Consider the following 15,133-nt stretch of genomic DNA (forward strand, 5'->3'; position numbering starts at 1 on the left):
ATACATTTCAAAGGAAGAAGGACTATGGGTAAAGTTATATTGCTGTCAAAGGCAAATCTATTATAGGATGGTTTAATCGAGAAAAACTGAGTATGAGCTTATTACTGGACTCTTAATCTTCTTTATAAAAGAAATCAACTGTCACAGAGTTCCTTGAGAATCCTGAATATCCTTTGTGAAATCCAGAATAGTTATACATTTGGTCCAAATGCTGCTATAATTTTAGATGGTCAAAGTTCTAATTTCAAAGCACTACGCTTAAGAATAAAGCCAAATACGGACATAGCTGAAATCTAATTTTCCTACATGCACCAACAGTGTGACACTGGGTGGTTTCTGAAAGGGACAAAAGTGTAGGTTATGTCTGTTGTTTGCAAAAGTGAATATTCACAGCAAACAAAGATCTGCAATTATCCTGCTTAGTCATAGACTAAAAATGTGTGAAATGCATTATGATATACTTAGATATAAATGTCTTAACCACAAGGGTGGAAAGTAATGACTTATTTTTCTGAAACCATTATGTAAAAACCTGGAAAAGATTAACTTGCAGAGAAAATGCATGTACATATTTTCCATCTCACCTGTGTGGATATATTTTCATGAGCATAGCCACCAATACACTGAGGAACTTCACAAACATCACAAAAGTTTGTAAGCAAGAAAATCTGACCACCGCTCTTCATAACCTTTCCATTGTAATGCATGTCTGCATCATCTCAAAACTTAGACCCACAAACAATGTTTTATGGTTAATGCATCATATGTGAAAATCAGCATTTTCCAGACATAGACTGGAGTCTGAAGAAACACAATTGATTTGTATTTCAGAGTGGGCACATACAGCGCAATCAAATACAGTGGTGTGTGAAATAGTGGGAAGTTATCAGTGGTGAAAGTAGCTTCAAATCTTCTATTGTTTCACATTGCAGCAAGATGGGGAATGAGGGCATCAAAATAATACAAAGGAAATAAGGCAACAACATGAAAAATTGATCTAGATAACACTTGCCACACATTTGTGATAAACAGGTGCAGCACCATACTTCAGCTGAGTGTTGAATGGGGCAAGGGTGCAAAGCAGCAAAAGTGTGATGACCCAGGCTGAAGGCAATCGTCAACATCTTCAGGGAATTTAGAAAAATCTAGGAGCCAAAAACACTTCATGTGACAAGCCACAATAGTGTGTGTACTTGCCAAGGATTTTTTACGTAACATGTATAAAGAATTGTGATGACATATTAACCTACCCACAACCATCTGCTTACACATCCCTCTTTCCTCCACTCCAATCATTCTTCACCAACTTCAGATTTGTAATAATGTAAGAGAGGATCAGGTGGGCTTCAGAATTAAAGCACCCAGTATAACTGTCAAACCTCATTAGGCTACAAGCAAGGGGCACTTTTCTCATCCATGGTTAACAACATGGCCATTATGATAACCTTTTTTCATTTCCTTTCTCCTACACACTTGCAGAAGTTCTGGTGATGGCAGTCTAATAAACAACATGGCCATTATGATAACCTATTTTCATTTCCTTTCTCCTACACAATGGCAGACATTCTTGTGATGGCAGTCTAATGAACAATTTCCAATCTGCCGATCTTCAGTTAGTTTCTAGAAAGAATATTAATGGATACCTATAGGAATATGTTGCACAAAAATAGATTTTTGATGTTTGCTATCTAGAATCTGTCCAATGAAAAGGATAGAATATACATTGGCTCATATTAGAGATTACCATATCATGTAGCTTGATGGAGGACACCAAGCAGCATGAGCCTGCTCAATTTCTCTATGCTTAACACACCCTAGTACACTGCATATTGCTGAATGGACTGAAATATTACTTCAGAATATATGTCAATGTCATCAGCTGGATTACCTCTTACCTATGTAATCGCAGCCAGCAAATATTAATGTTATCAACAGAATCCTGTTTTGTTGGTCAATCTGTTATATCTCTCAGACATCAGCCTTCTCTCCTTCAAATTCTAGTATGGCTGCATAAAATGCATTAAAAACTTTACACAGGAACACCACATTTTAATCAGTTTGAAAAAAGACTCAGAGAACCAATCTAATTCCAACATGCCTAGAATGCATCCAAAACTGGAAGAACGCTATAAATCCAATTAGACTGAATAGTGCAAAAACTCAAACCCTTGGAGCACAATACTCTGCCTCTCTTTCATTTGGTGGAACTGTTGGTATCCTTGTGAACCCAGGTCCAGGCCAGGGAGCACCTCAAGACCTTTCAGATGACTATGAATCTTTGGATACTCATTCATCCATCAAATAAAAGGTAAAATAAAGGGAGTAAATATGTATCTCTCCCAGTTTCAGAAAATGCGTCCTCTCTTGCAGAATTCTCAATTAACTTAGGTTGACACAATTCCTTATCAAGGGAGCCTAAATTATTGCATTATGTTGGCCTTCTCGAGAATATTTTAAACACACAAATCACCACATCAAATCAGAACTGAATGTTGTCAACTGGTTTCTATTACTGAAGACGTTAGGAGCAAATCCAGAAAGCCTAGTGAAACAATCATATCGCATTTTCAAAATCTCTCATCTAGTACATTCCACCAGCAACTTAAATCTACCTCTCTGCACTAATATTCCAATGCGAATTCAGTAGACTAAATAACTGCAGTCATTCACAGAGAGTGTACATTCATATGCTTTGGAACTCTTTGGAACATGACTCAAATAAGAAAGGAGTTATTTCACATTGAATGTAATATTGACATTTGTTGAGGGACTGTCAAAGACTTTGCCTTTGCCTACATAGTTTCACAAAGTTTCACAAAGCTTCCCAAATGCCCCAAAACAAGGTTTTCCCACCCACATAGCTCAGCTATTGTCCTGTCACAGGATGTCCCATCCATCAGGGGCAGCACATCGTTACAGTAATAAATTGTCACTTCCTCTCGGGCATGATGGGGGATTGGGACACTGACCAGACAGGTAATGCAGTAGGGTCTGATGCTCGGGAAGGGAGTAAGGTCCCGAGCTCTGCATAGCTTGAGGATGGGCCACTGTGTAATCAGGAGGGGGAATCTTCCTCTGGGCTCTTGAGGATTTTGTAACCAGTGTTCATGTGATGGTAGGTGCATAGGTCAATGGATATTCAAGGAATGGGGACTCTGTCTCTTACAGGTGATGGTGGCAGCCCAGCTGAGGATTCTTGTGTACCCTGGAATGAACAGTTTGTGACTGCTGCAAAGGGCCAATGATGCTCTCTTCTTCTTATTTAGGTCTGGCTTGATAATGAAGCTTTTGTAATCACCAGAAAAAAGATTTTTAGGCATTCAAGACAGTACTGTCGTCCTAAGCTCGAAATACATGTTGATGTTTATCTTCCTGTACAAAGTTGTGATTTGGCAAAAGGCATGTGTTTCCACTGAAAAAGAGGTCTTATATTGCGACTTTTCCCTTGTGGAAAGGAGTATGTTCATTGCAATAGGCCTGAGATGGTGTTCATGACAAGCCAATGGTCAAGATTGATCTTTTTTAAAGACATAATATGACAAAGGTAGTAGGCCTGCCTTTTCATTGTGAAAAGCATGCATTAAAGTCAATCAACATTTAAGGCTGGACTGCTAATCCACTGTTAAAGCCTGTTGATGGGTATTTAGTTACATGTAATTTCGCAGACTGCTGTACAAGGTTAAGGGTATTAGTATTGCACTGTGTTGATTCTTTTTAGGCTCCCTTAGGAGGCTTGAATAATTCATTGCCAACTGTAATTGTGTACACATCTGTAATTGGATAACTGTATGCCTTGTGGAAAAGGTTATGTTCAATATAGTATGCCTGAGTTGACTATGATGGCAATCCTTTAACAAACGCACTACGCCTAGCTAGTTAATTGGAAAAGGTCATGTCAGAAGCCCTAGGTCTGATCTGTTTAATGTGAAATAGTATGTCAAATGCAGAAAGCTTGACTTATTATGAAATGCATGTTAAATGAAATAGGCCTTTAAGGGTTAACTGGTATTACACTGTAGATAGACTATGTGCAAAACAATCTCAAGATGGAAACTTGACTGTTTTAACTTATTTTTTAATGCAAGCATATGCATGCTACATTTATGCAGTAGCATCCTTCCTTTAACTCATTTTATTCTTTTGATTTATCTTGCATATACTTGTGTGCTTTTATTGCTAACGGTTGAGGGGTGAATACAAAAATGCATCACTGAGTGGATGAATAGACAAATGGGTGCACAAATAGGAGGCAAAGTGTATTTATGTTGAGGTACGAAGGGACTTATTTACAAGAGGCCTGCACCGCCAGAGCGTCACTTGTTGTGATGCTTCGGTGCTTCGGTGGTGCAGACCTCTCAATCATATTTGTGATGCCACACAAAGCCACCCTGCGTGGCTATTCATGTCCTCATAGATGGCAGTAAATTGTGCGCCAGCACAGGGGCGCCCTACGCCAATGTGAAAGGGTAGGAATGTATTTTTATGAAATACAGTGTATACCTGTCCTTTCACCATGTGCTTGTGCACAATTTGCTGCCTAGCGCCAATGTCACCTTCCTGCACAAAAACAATCCTGAAAGGCAATTTCCTCTATCCATGTGTGCTGTATAATACAACAAACGTGACAAAACGAGGATCAATGGAAATATTTCTCCTTGTTACACCTGCTCTGGGGGAGGCATACATTTTTAGTGTTGCCCCAGGTTTACGTGATTAAGTAAATTTGGGGCAGCGTCAAAATCCATGGTGTTGTGTGGGAACACCCACCGCAAAACCCAAGGATCTCTGCCTTGAGACAAGGTAAGGCAAGGCAGCGACTTGCGCTGCTTTGTCTTACACCATATCTATGAGGCCATAGAAAGCCAGGCAGAGTGGCTTTGCGTCGCCTCATAGATATGATTGAGAGGTTTGCATCGCCGAAGCATAAAAAAAGTGATGCTCCAGCGGTGCAGGCCTTTCATAAATAAGCCTCTAAGGAGCATATTTATCAGCCCTCACTGCCACTGGTGTGTCACTTTTTTTGACGCTCTTGTGGCGCAGTGCCATCTTCCATATTTACAAGGTGGCGCCAAGCCACTTTGCCTGGCTTAACGCCACCTTGTAAATATGCTTCTTTCAGCCGCAACTGCCATTGCTTTTTGACGCTGCCCCAGATTTACAAGTCTGAAGCAGCGCCAAAAACTAGCTCATTGCAATACCAGGCATTCGAATACTGATACAACATTTCTCCTCTTTATTTACTCTTTCCATGTGTGCTGCATTCTGCAGCACACATAGAAGGTGCAAATCGGCATCATTGATTTTTGTGTGTGAAGGACTGTGTCCTTTCCTGCACATAAACAATCGTAAATGCACAGCAGGCACCCTTGCACATGGCGGCAGGGTGCCTGCGCTGGTGCTATGCAGCTTCTTTTGCACCAACGCTAGGTGAAATACAGGCATGAACAATATTCTTGTGAATACGGATCATCCCTGCATTTGAAAATATCGGAGTGCACTGCTGCCAAATGTGGCGCAATTCCGTGCTCCGACATTTTATTGTAAATGTGCCCCTCAGAGCCTAAACTCACCAGTGACTACTATGCTGTAAGACAGACCAACTGGAATTGCCAATGCTTGTTTTAAAAAAAAAATGTTGCAAGCTTTGCATTTACAAATTTTCACACTCCTAATTGTCAACCTCTGTATATCGGATCTGTGAAGCAGAGGTAGACTAATTTTCCAGCAATAGGCACTTTAATAATTTTGTTTCTGCAACAAGAGGGAGGGCTGTGACTGGCACCATCAGGGCTCCCTGGTGAATGAATAGACGTGGGTGCCGGAAAGCGCAAGAGGGCTAACAATAGTGAAGGTCAGAGAATGTCGAATAGGAGGCTGCACAGTTTTTGTTTTCTGAGGCCCAGTGCAACTTCAGATGCATCTAGAACATGAAAAGCTGTCACTACAGAAACGCCTCAATGTGAGTCTTTCTAAGACAATAACATATTTTTATTATTTGGTGCAACATCCCGTTGAAAATGTGGAATGATTTCAACTATCCTTAGAAAAACGTTTTGTCAATATATAGTGAGTATATTTAGGGGAATAGTTATTCAAATTAATATTTAAACTTGTTGAAGTCAATAAATACATTGCATTTTGCACAATTATATTCAATTGCATGCATAACTTACTGTAAAACCTTAGTGCATGTGTGATAGACTGACAGCCTATCCAATTTAACTTTTAATGAAACACAGCAATACAACTTCTGTGTGATTTTAGTGCAGTTATTAGTCGTGACTATATTTGAATTTGAATTTATTAAATTTGAAGTACACCTTGAGGTCAACAAATACATGATAAAAAGATAGTAATACAGTTATACTATTCAGACATTAAAACAGTTTAAAAAAGTTTTTTAAACATTTATACAGGTTATAACAAGCAAATTCATCAAGCGGAGATTTAAAAAACTCAATTAAACATTTTGCAGAGCAAAGATTATGTCTAAAACATAGGCTTCATATGTCAGCGCCGGGCCTCTACCGAAGTTGAATTTGGACAGACTAATAACACATGTAGAAATCCTGCCATCCTCCGCTACATAAATCACAAATTTCTGTGGAACTTTCCGATGTATCCTATTTAAAAGTCTGGGGGGGATATTCTCAAGAACGTGTGATATTCATCACAACATTAGCCTAACGCAACTCTTCACATCGCAGTCTATCGCTGGAAATTAACACTGTGGTAAAGTGGTATTCACAAGCCAGTGGTACCATGCGATAGGCTCACGATAACGCGTCAAATGTCCGCGATAAAGTCAATGTGACGCCGCAAAAATGCTAAACACGAATGCAAAAAAAGCTGCAATGAGGCCAATAGCGATAAAAAAATCAGTGATAACCAGCAATGGGCCTGCAATTCCTATGTGTCATGCGTGAAAAGGCACCATAAAAGCAGAGTACAAAAACGGTGAGATGACAATGTACGTGCACAACCCCACATCCGTGACGCGTAGAACAAATGACCATTGTCCCGCATCACATAGGCATCTCCTCACAGTCACAATGTACATTGACATGCAGTCTGCCTGTAAACTGCGCCAATGAAGACACATGCATGGAACATACAGTGAAACCACATCTCCACTTCACATTGCAGAGGGACAAGCAACCCTTCCTGTACACAGACGTGTTATTGCCATGATCAAACAATTATGACAGCGTGGTTGAATGTGACTCCCACTTACGTGCATGTTGCCCATGTTGTGGGACTTGAGTCACAGGGAGCATCCCTGCATTATGGTGGTACATAACTGATCCCAAAAGGAACCCTGTTGTCACCTGTAGGTTACAAATGGCAGCAAAAATGGAATGATGTTGGACACATGTGAAACGCCAAAGAGTGGGATACCCTACTAACTGTGACACACACAGTCCAAACAGCCCCCTGCACAGAGGTGACACACCCACCATCCATGAACACATCATAGAATCGTTATCAACACATTTCACACTCACATTTGAGTGATGTGCCCGAACAGATGAGTGACATGCACTTAGGGAATGTCATTTTGGAATGCATTTATTTGCACATGCTGTGCCTGTGGTTATTCTGTACTGTCCCATGATTGCCAAGGACTGTCACAATGTGACGTGCTCATCTGAAGAAATTTGCATTGATGGTGTCCCTGCGGGCTATTCCTGCTGCGGCTGCAGTGGGGTGTGGTCCACCTGCCTCATCTTCATCATCATCGTCCAGTGCCTCTGGAACTGGTATCCATGGTGCCTTGCTGCATACATATATGTTGTGCAACACACAACATGCAACGATCAGCTTGTACACGATGTCTGGACTGTACAGGAGCCTTCCACCTGTGACATCCAGGCACCTGAAACGTGACTTCAACACGCCAAATGTGCTTTCCACGATGCCCCTAGTGTGTTTGTGGGCCATATTGTACTGCCTCTGGGCCTGTGTGTTTGGGGCTCGGAGGGATGTCATCATCCAAGCACAGAGTGCAGAACCTTGGTCACCTGTGACAGTGCAGAGAGACATAAGTCAATAGTTGGTTCTGCATGATGTGTTGGCAGGTTCACTGGTTCATTGGTGTGTGATATGTGTGACTTTGTGATTCCTGTATGACATGTACTGTTTGTTGCAAATGATCAGCATCAATGTGTATTACGTAGCCACACTGCTGATCCTCCCTCCCCCGAGCCTATTCACTAGTGTGCGCAGCGCGGATGCATCACTTGCACACCTACGGCACACCATTCTCATGCCCGTCTTCGCATGTCCACAAGCCTGACCATGACACAATGATGTGCGCTGAAGAAGGGTGGCCACGTGTGTGTAGGCCTATAGTAAGGACAAGGCGGACACAGATGTTGAGTCCATGCCTGGCTGAACTCGCCCTGCGGTTGAGGGTAGACCTTTGGCTTCTGCTGCGGAAATAGCGACACACAGCTGTTGGGAAGTATGAGCCCCGGCGTGCTTGCCCATCCTCATGTACCCCTCGGCCGAGGCCACACTCCGTGGGCATGCTACATAGCAACATTGTACATTGCGTGATGGGTGGGGCAAACTCTACACCAGAGACACACGCATCAGTTACCTGTTTGTGAAGGCCTAAACTCAACCACGCCCAGAGCCATGTGTCGAATGACCACACCCCTACACCGTACTGCCATACACTGGTCCACTCACTTACACTCAAAGGGGGGTCCAAAACTGCTACATGTCCCAGGTCTACCACAATGCCTGAGGTGACAAGGTTTCACACGCTGCACACAGCACAATGTGATGTGGAATGGCCCAGGCCCTCATGCATACATAATGACCACACGGACACACTGAGATAATTGGTGGAACTGGCTACGGGGACGTGCGCCCGGCAGCTTTTATTGCCAGGGTCACACGTCCAGTGACGCCAGTGCTGAATGGGTGTTGGATAGTGTAAGCAACCCCTCAGGGGTTGGTTTGTGCTAGCAAAACAACTACAACAGTGATCAGAAAATCAGAAGTTCAAAGTACAAACAGCAAGGGTCCACGACGTGAGCTGCACAGAGTTAGTGGCCCCGGATGCCCTGCGGCCGGCAGAGGCACACCCGCAAGGGACGGTGACTTGTGGTGCACTGAGATAGGGCCACAAAAGCTGAGGGGGTCCTCGTTAATGACCAAGGAGAATGTCACGGAGTGTTACGGGGGACAGTGGAAGGTGTCCATCCAGGGCATGATACAGAGGGCAGAAGCAAGCAGAAACAGGCATTATGGAGGAGTTGAATGCTACAGTCTCCTTTTTCCCACTATGCCAGTATCAGCTACATGATGTAGACAACCCTCTGGCCATAGACTCAGATGCCAACAAAGTTCAATGGGAAAGTGCCCACGACTCCCGTGGCACAGAGTCAGTGGCACCAGAGCTGTGAGGGGATGCAGTCTGCGATGAGGCCTGTACAATTATATTAACTCTGCAATGAACAAATTAAGACTCAGTCCCAAGTCCTACTCGACCGTACTCTACCACAGTGTGTGCCATAGGCAGCGGTCAGCGCGGGTCAACCGCTGTGCAGCCAGCTCCTTCGGATCTCTAACACACATGTTGGAATGGCATGTGGAGAAGATTCCTGGTTGACGGAGGTGGGGGCACCAAAGCTGAGTGGGTGTACACCCTGCGACAATGGCGTGTCCTGCCTGGGATGGACTGGATTGGATTTGTCTGAGGCCAGCTGGACCGGTGTGTAAGCCTAAGGTAGAAGTCCTCAGGGGCCCACAGACACATGTTGTCGGAATGCTATGCACAGGGTTGGTGGCACCACATCGAGGGAGTATAGGGATTTAAACGATGCCATGAATATGCACTCTACTATCATGTAATCAAGACTCAGTTCCAAATGTGTAACCTACTTGTCTGCTGTGTATGCCGGTGGAGAGCGTCAACAGGAAATGAGTACTGCGGGCCTTGCTCGCGGAGGCTGTGATGGTCTGAGGGGCTGCCAAGGTCACGGCCCCCTGCTTATAGGTCGCACAGGCACGTGGTGGGTACTCTTGGAGACACCCTGGTGTCGGCAGGTGAGCAGTGAGGCCTGGAATGCACAGAGGCGGAAGACACTGGTTCTGGGACCAGCGGCCTGGGCTGCGGCAGGTTCCCAGGATCGCAGGCACATCCGCACACGGCATCAGCCTCGTGGCGGGGTGAGAGGCGCCGCCCTGGCAGACACATTGGCCATTGCGGAAGAAAACTACGCCCAGGGCTACATGTTTTATTCACACCCCTACACTAGCCTGGCGTATGCCGGGCAAGCCCACTCCGCACATGCTTACTGGGGGGACATAACAAGCTACATTTCCATGATCTTCCCCACTGGCTTGGGTGACATGGTTGGGTCCTCTATCCACAACACTACCAACACCAGCATTATATGTCAATGTGGATATGTCTGTGGTCTGCATACTACAGTTTGTCCAGCACATCCACGCCACACTTGGCAATGTGTGCATTCTCATTCAAGGGTCACTTGCCTCCTTCGCACATGCCTGGTTGCCACCTACCTCCACTTTCCCCTGGTGTGTGGCTGATGTGCCATGCCATTGGTGGATCATGTACATGGCTAGCCCAGGTTGCCACAGTAAGTTGTGCTGTCATGTATGGTGAGTGGGCATGTTGTTTGGTATATTGTATGTGGGTTTGTAACGTGTGTATAGCCAGAGTTGTGAGTTGCATGATTGTGGATTGGAGGTGTGTGGTGTGTTCATTTGGTACTTACTAACGAGCACTGCATGTCCGTAGGTGCCATCCTGGAAGCACCGGGTGATGATGGACAGTCGGAAGATGTCATGCACACTGCCTGGGTAGTTGGGAACGACATTGGTGAAGAGTCCCCGGTGGTCCACTATTGCCTGCACATTGATGGAATGCGTGTGCTTTCTGTTACAGTAATTGTGTGCAGTGTCGGCAGGGGCACAAGTAGGACATGTGTGCTGTCAATTGAACCAACACTTGCGGGAATGCAGCTATGTCGTAGAAACCTTGCATGGTCTCCTGCTGTTCCTGCGCAGTATGGGGGAAGTATAGGTACTGGGGTACCAAGCTGAGGATGGCATCCAGGACAGATTTGTGGAACTTGGATAGGGCTGGCTGTGAGACTTCTCCGACTCTGACGGTTTTTGGTTGGAATGTCCCAGAGACCACCAGGTGCAGCACAGCCAGCATCTTTGTTTGTGGAGGGATGTTGGTTGTCCGCTGTGTTGGTGCCATCAGCCTGTGGGCAATGATGTTCAGGATGCGGAGGATGGTTGTCCTTTTGAGCCTGTAGTGGGCAATGACATACTCTGGTGTTAAGTCTGTGAGGCTGGTGCGTTTCCTGAAGGTCTGCTGTCTTTGTCTGCGCTGCCTCTGTGGTGGTCCGGGGGAGCGGTGGGGGTCGGGGGTTGGTGGTCCTGGGGGTGGTGGCAGTGGGTGTTGTGGCCCTGTTGGGGCTTCGAGCTGCATGATGAGTAGCTCCATGGCATCTGTTGTTCTTCATGTGTGGATCTGGGCTGCAGGTTGTCCTCCCACTTTGCACCAGGTCAGAGCAGGTGTTAATTTCCTGCTGCTAACGCGCCTTATCGCATGTAGTGTGATCTTATCGCCTATCTGGCTGGTCATTGAGAATGTTGCAGTGTGGTGTTGTCGTGGCTTTTTGCTCGGGAGCGCCTACACTGCATCTCATTAGCGATAGTTGCCGGTGTCATCCGTGGTGATGTTTTTTGAGGATGCTATTGCCAGAAAACTGGTGATATCGGCTGTTAGCACCAGCTTGTGAATGGGGCGATAAACTTTATTGCGACTTTGGCTGCGATAAAGTGCTGATAACTCGGCGATGACTCCTTGAGAATATGCTCCTGGGTCTTTAAGGGAAGAATCCCCCGCCTCATTAAAATGATGTTACGCCGGACCCTATGCTCTAATGAGAAACGTATGTATTGTTGCAGAGTTTTATATTGTAGACTGTCTAAGAGGTGTGCAAAGTGTTTTAGCCGAGAACAGTGGTCTACATCAGACATAAAGCTTATTCTTGGGGTCACGTTCTTTAGATAAAGCATCAGATGTGAAGAGGTCATACATTTCAAAAGTGCAATCGTGCAGCCAGACAGAGTTAGTGCAATACTTAAGTTCTTGTTAAAAGTATGGTGGGGTGCCTCCTCTCTAAAAGTCTCCAATTTGGAAATATGGCTTATGGACCGTTGGTCTGCATGTAAAAGATTATAGGTCCAGTGAAGTGTATTTGTGATAGCTTTTGCATATGTGCTGATTATGTATAAGTCAAGGCGCATTGCTTGGACAGGGACTGACTGATTGACTCTTAGCAGTTTACGTAAAAACATCCCTCCTTTTACATTTAGTCAATACCATGCCTTGATCGGAATATATTCCACGGTGTATTTGAACATTGGTGGTATTTTTGACCAGTAGACCTCAAGAATGGGTGCAAAATGGCTGTTACTTGAGGAGGTGTAAAATTTCAATATCCCCCCGATGTAGGCTTCAGCCTTTAGGCTGATATGCCCGGGATGGGACGAATTTTGTAAGATCTGTGTAAAAATTCTCCCTAAGTAAACATATTCCTTAACAATCTCTAATGGTTTCCCATCTAATGTCCAGTTATGGTGAAGATAGTGCTTTCTCCCTCTAAATAGAAGAACTTTAGTTTTAGAGGTATTCGGTATAAGAAAATTTTCTTTAGCATACTGGTTTAGGGCATTGAGGTTTCTTTGTAAGCCTACCAGAGTAAGATCCATGATTGCTACATCGTCGGCTTACATTAAAATGTGCATGTCGCTAGAAGCTATTTAAGATATAAGTGACTACACACACGATCACGAAATACCTTTGAATAAAGAACTGAAAGCGGCACAGGGGAATAGGACACAACATTCCCTCAGCACAACACCAGTGCAAAAGAAGCCACTAGGCGTAGCACATGCAGAGGGAAGATGCTAATACATTTGCTACTAATCTTTTCGTTATTTCTCCATACAAATGGAGTGTGTTAAAGCAAAATCCGTCAGGATCAGCAATGAAAAATATCTGCTGACCCACTCATAGCCAAAAGTGTATTTGGTTAATTTCTTGATAAACATGATTTCTTTATAAAGTAGCGGTACATAAAGGCCTACCTAAAAAAAAAATAGGGAGCGAAATGCCCAAGCGTAAAAGTGTGTCAAAATATAATTTCATTATTTCATATTTCAGTGTATGTTACGCATTTGCAAAGAATCATTTATTTGTCAAACGTAATACAAAAATATACACAAATCAATACCAGGTTAAGTTGCACAATAGATCAATGTATCATTTTAAATAAATTCAACTTTGAATTAGCACTAATTCGCAGCTCTGCAATTATTAGACGAGGTACATTAGCAAAGAATGAACAAAAACAGAAACAATAGTTTAAATTAGAACGTAACCTCTCCTCCATAACATTTCTCTTGTTATTCCAAATTTTGAGATATGGTGATTCATTTTGAGTATCAAATAATGAGACATGTTGTGCAATATTTCGTGAAATCATGAAATCTTCCACAAACACATCAACAGGAAGCCAACAATGTGTTCCTGCAAAACCGCCCCTTCTCTCAGTCGATTCTCATCTGCTTCATTGTGTACGTTTTTCGTTGTTCACTTCTATTTGTTTTAAAGTATGAAGAAGTCCCAAGGTCCTGGACAATGTTCTTTCAATGTTTTTTTTAATTTCCTTAAACAAAATCAGTTTTGCCGCAGTTGCTTCATTTCTTTGTTGCATGGAGCTGTCATGTTGTGTTAGAAAATAATTTGCGCTACCTTGACAATAGGCTGCAGGCTGTTTTCAGCATTTCATGCACCCAAAGCATAACACAAAAGGCGAACCCTAAAGTTTCGAGGGTGGCCAAACGTTTCTGTCTTGAAGCCGCACGTTCAGGTGCTCTCTGTAATGGCGTCTGCTGCTATTGGATTCAGTGTCCTAAGACCTGCAGAAAAATTGCACTCAGCTGAGCCCACTGCCACCTTCCTTGTATCATACCAGGACTAACCTTTGTTTAATGAGCTCTGCTTCCTTTAGGTTATTTTCCAGCTGTTCTTTTCGGAAGTTTCGCTTTGTGCTACACTGCTTGTAAAGAAAGAGTACATAGATTCTACTGCACCAACAAATAGCTTGCCACCAAATATAGCTTTTCTGTAAAAGCGGAAAATGATTCAATCGATAGGACATAAATGTTTTTTTTCTGCAGCAATGAAGTAAATGACTCTAGGAGACACTTGTTTCACAAGATCCTCTTCGGTCTCCTGAATGGAGCCCGGCTATGGATCTTTGCTGTTGTGCACTAGCCTTAGGAATGAGAGATCATTCACTCACAGTAAAATGTGTATAAAACCCACCTCTAATTTCTTTACAATAGAGGACTTGTGACTCAACTGTAATACATTACCACAGCAGAGTTTTGATGTCACAATGCCTGCTGTAAGGACCCTGCAGCCATGATATTTATGGCAACATATTTATTTTTTGCATTCCTTAGGTCAATTTTAGAACAGTATGATTCTCTCTGCAGATTTCTACACATTCTGGGCTACTCTGCCTTATTTTATTTTTTTAAATGACTTCCTGACTGATTCTAATATACTTTTGCATCAAATATATAATAGCTTTTTTGATGCGTTTTATTATGCACTAGAAATTCTATTATTATTATTCATAGTTTCAAACATGCTTTCTCTTCCATATGAAATAGCTATGCACTGTGGGCTCGATTCACAGAACTAACTTAAGACAAAATGCTAAACTTACTACTTTTGGTATTCTCAGAAGGCATTTAGTAGTAGTAAAGTTAGGATTCTGTCTTAAGTCTGTCTTAAGTCTGTCCTAAGTTTGTCTTAAGTTTGTCTTAAGTCTGTCTTAAGTCTGTCTTAAGTCTGTCTTAAGTCTGTCCTACGTTTGTCTTAAGTCTGTCTTAAGTCTGTCCTACTAATTTTGGTATTCACAGAAGGCATTTAGTAGTAGTAAAGTTAGGATTTTGTCTTAAGTTTGACTTAAGTTTGACTTAAGACAGACTTAAGACAGACTTAAGACATATTTAAGACAGACTTAAGACAGTCTTAAGACAAACTTAAGACAGACTTAAG

The sequence above is a fragment of the Triturus cristatus genome, chromosome 5_1 (assembly GCF_964204655.1).
Source record: "Triturus cristatus chromosome 5_1, aTriCri1.1, whole genome shotgun sequence".
Classification (NCBI taxonomy): domain Eukaryota; kingdom Metazoa; phylum Chordata; class Amphibia; order Caudata; family Salamandridae; genus Triturus; species Triturus cristatus.